Consider the following 2,500-nt stretch of genomic DNA (forward strand, 5'->3'; position numbering starts at 1 on the left):
GTGTGTGTGTGTGTGTGTGTGTGTGTGTGCGCGTGTGTGTGTGTGTGCGAGAGTGATGTCTTTGTTTGTAGTACTATCAGTATTGCCACTGCACAACTTATCCCTCCAGGCCTTTTTAAAAGTAGGGGGCACGACTATAATTGGGCTCTAACACTCCTGTGATGTTCAGAATCATAGCGGTTATCCTTCTGTGGGTTTAGGTTACAGTGATAAAGGGTCTGGGCTGCGTTCAGAAAGGAACAATGTTGTAGAATGTTGTTGTTACGTTCAGTACATTGCCCCGTCATGAACGCTCCCTGGGTCTGTGATGAGGTTAGAAGCAGTACAGAAGCAACACTAAGTTGTGTTGACACTTTGATGGGTTGCTAGTTGTTGTGTAGCAGTGGGCTTGCTCCTGTTTAGTGGTTGTTTGTTGTTGTGTTGTTTTGTTTCCTGTGGGTGGCAATGGTCATTTAAAATATACATTTATTGCTTACTCATCACTGTGATTTTTACAATGTTTTGGTTTCATTTGTTTTAAATGTTTTGGTTTCATTTGTTTTAGCAGTGATGATATGCTTTGTTACAAGAATTCATGTGACGTTTAAGTGCTTATAATGTGGTAAGAAAGTGACTGTGGGTGTGTTCAAAACGTGGTTGTGTTTACAATGTGGCTAGGGTTAGTGGTTGTGGTTGTGGTTGTGTTTGGAATGTGGCTAGGGTTAGTGGTTGTGGTTGTGTTCAGAATGTGGCTAGGGTTAGTGGTTGTGGTTGTGTTTAGAATGTGGCTAGGGTTAGGTGTTGTCTGTTTCCTTTGCAGCTGTGTCTGACTGCTTCAACGAGCATGTTAGTGACCACAGAGAAAGAGGGAGGGGAGAGAGGAAGATGGAGGGAGAGAGAAAGAGAGAGGAAAGAGAGAGGGAGAGAATAAAGAAATAGTGTTTGCATGACAGTGAAAAAAGAGGAGAGAGAACATAGAAAGAGGTGCAATGAAAAAGGGATATTGTTTTTGTGTGGCGAGGTGGAACGGAGACACAAGCAGAAGAGGAAGAGATAGACAAGAGGTAGAGGGAGGTAGAGAGGGGGATGAAGGTAGAGAGGGGGATGAAGGTAGAGAGACGTAGAGAGGGGGATGAAGGTAGAGGGAGGGGTAGAGATGGGGATGGAGGTAGAGAGAGGGGTAGAGAGGGGGATGGAGGTAGAGAGAGTGAGAGAGCGGGGCCATCTGTCTGCCTGTTGTAGAGAGGTGGAGGTAGAGAGTCCGTCTGCCACGCAGGGGTCCTGGCTGCCACGGTCAGGACACTCTGGGGCGGCCAGCCGGATGCCTGAATTATTCAACCTGCCACACTGAATGAAGAGACAGACGAGGGAGAGAACGAGAGAGAGATAGAGAGAGAAAGACACAGAGAACGAGATGGAGAATAGGAAGAGACGAAGGGAAAGAGGTGAAAGTGAAAGAGGGAGAGATAAAAGACAGACGGTAGATAGTGGTAAAAGGTGAAGAGGCACTGCAGATATGAACTAAAATGTGTGTCTGTGCGTGCGGTCGTGTGTGTGTGTGGGGCGATTGGGATGGGGTGATAGAAGTGCCTCGCCCTTCAGATGTAGTGGAATGCGTTAAATGCTCGGCAGACTCCTATTACCATATAAATGTAGATGTATGAAGATCATCAGAGGCATCATGAGTCACTGGCTTTTAGCTGGTTTTACTACAGCCAGATGTGACCAGTTAGCCCACTGCGCTAGACACACACACATCTCACACACAGATAGGGCTTCATATTGTGTGTGTGTGTGTGTGTATCTTCAGTTTGTTTTTTAGTTTCGGTTAGTACGGTCTTTTTCAGTTTGTGTGAGGCCTGGTTGTTAATTCAGGATTGTACGTGAGGTCTAAAATCAAGTTTAAAAAGAACAATGACGAGAAGAGCACATATGTTTTAAATCCCGTACTTTCCATGGGTCTGATCTTCCTCGCTAGTGTTCCAGTAATTAGAGGGACTGGAAAGAGATTCTATCATGTGTCTGACTTTGTCAACTCATTTATAGGCGTGTCGTTGTCACACGCTGTCTGTGATTGGTCATGGAACCAAGGAGTCATCGTGAACTCTGTGTATTATTATTTTTTGTTTTAAGTGTAAGCAAACCATTTTGTTTCATGTTAAAACATAGCTCTCTTGTGCTGTGTGTGTGTGTGTGTGTGGGTGTGCGCGTGTGTGTGTGTGTGTGTGTGTGTGTGTGTGTGTGTGTGTGTGTGTGTGTGTGTGTGTGTGTGTGTGTATGTGTGTGCAAGCATATGAACCAGCCCCTATATCCTGGGTCTAGCGCTTTAGACAGAGCAGTGGCCAAACATCTTTGCTACCTAGCCCTCCTCAATCACCCCTGGCATATTTAACCTGCCGTATATGATGCTAGGTGTATGTTGTGTCTGGGGCGTGTTCAGGAGGAACAGTACAGAACGTTCAGATAGAAATGTACAACGTACAGCAAATATTATTGTGTGTCATGTAGAATAGGGAGTCGT

General features: G+C 45.4%; 1 protein-coding gene across 3 annotated transcripts in view; it reads left to right on the forward strand.

Moving 5' to 3' along the window:
- Window positions 1-2,500, forward strand: part of esrrga (estrogen-related receptor gamma a) — a 105,249-nt gene that overhangs the window by 14,622 nt on the left and 88,127 nt on the right. The gene's annotated exons all lie outside the window — the stretch shown is intronic.

The sequence above is a fragment of the Oncorhynchus mykiss genome, chromosome 25 (genome assembly GCF_013265735.2).
Source record: "Oncorhynchus mykiss isolate Arlee chromosome 25, USDA_OmykA_1.1, whole genome shotgun sequence".
Lineage (NCBI taxonomy): Eukaryota > Metazoa > Chordata > Actinopteri > Salmoniformes > Salmonidae > Oncorhynchus > Oncorhynchus mykiss.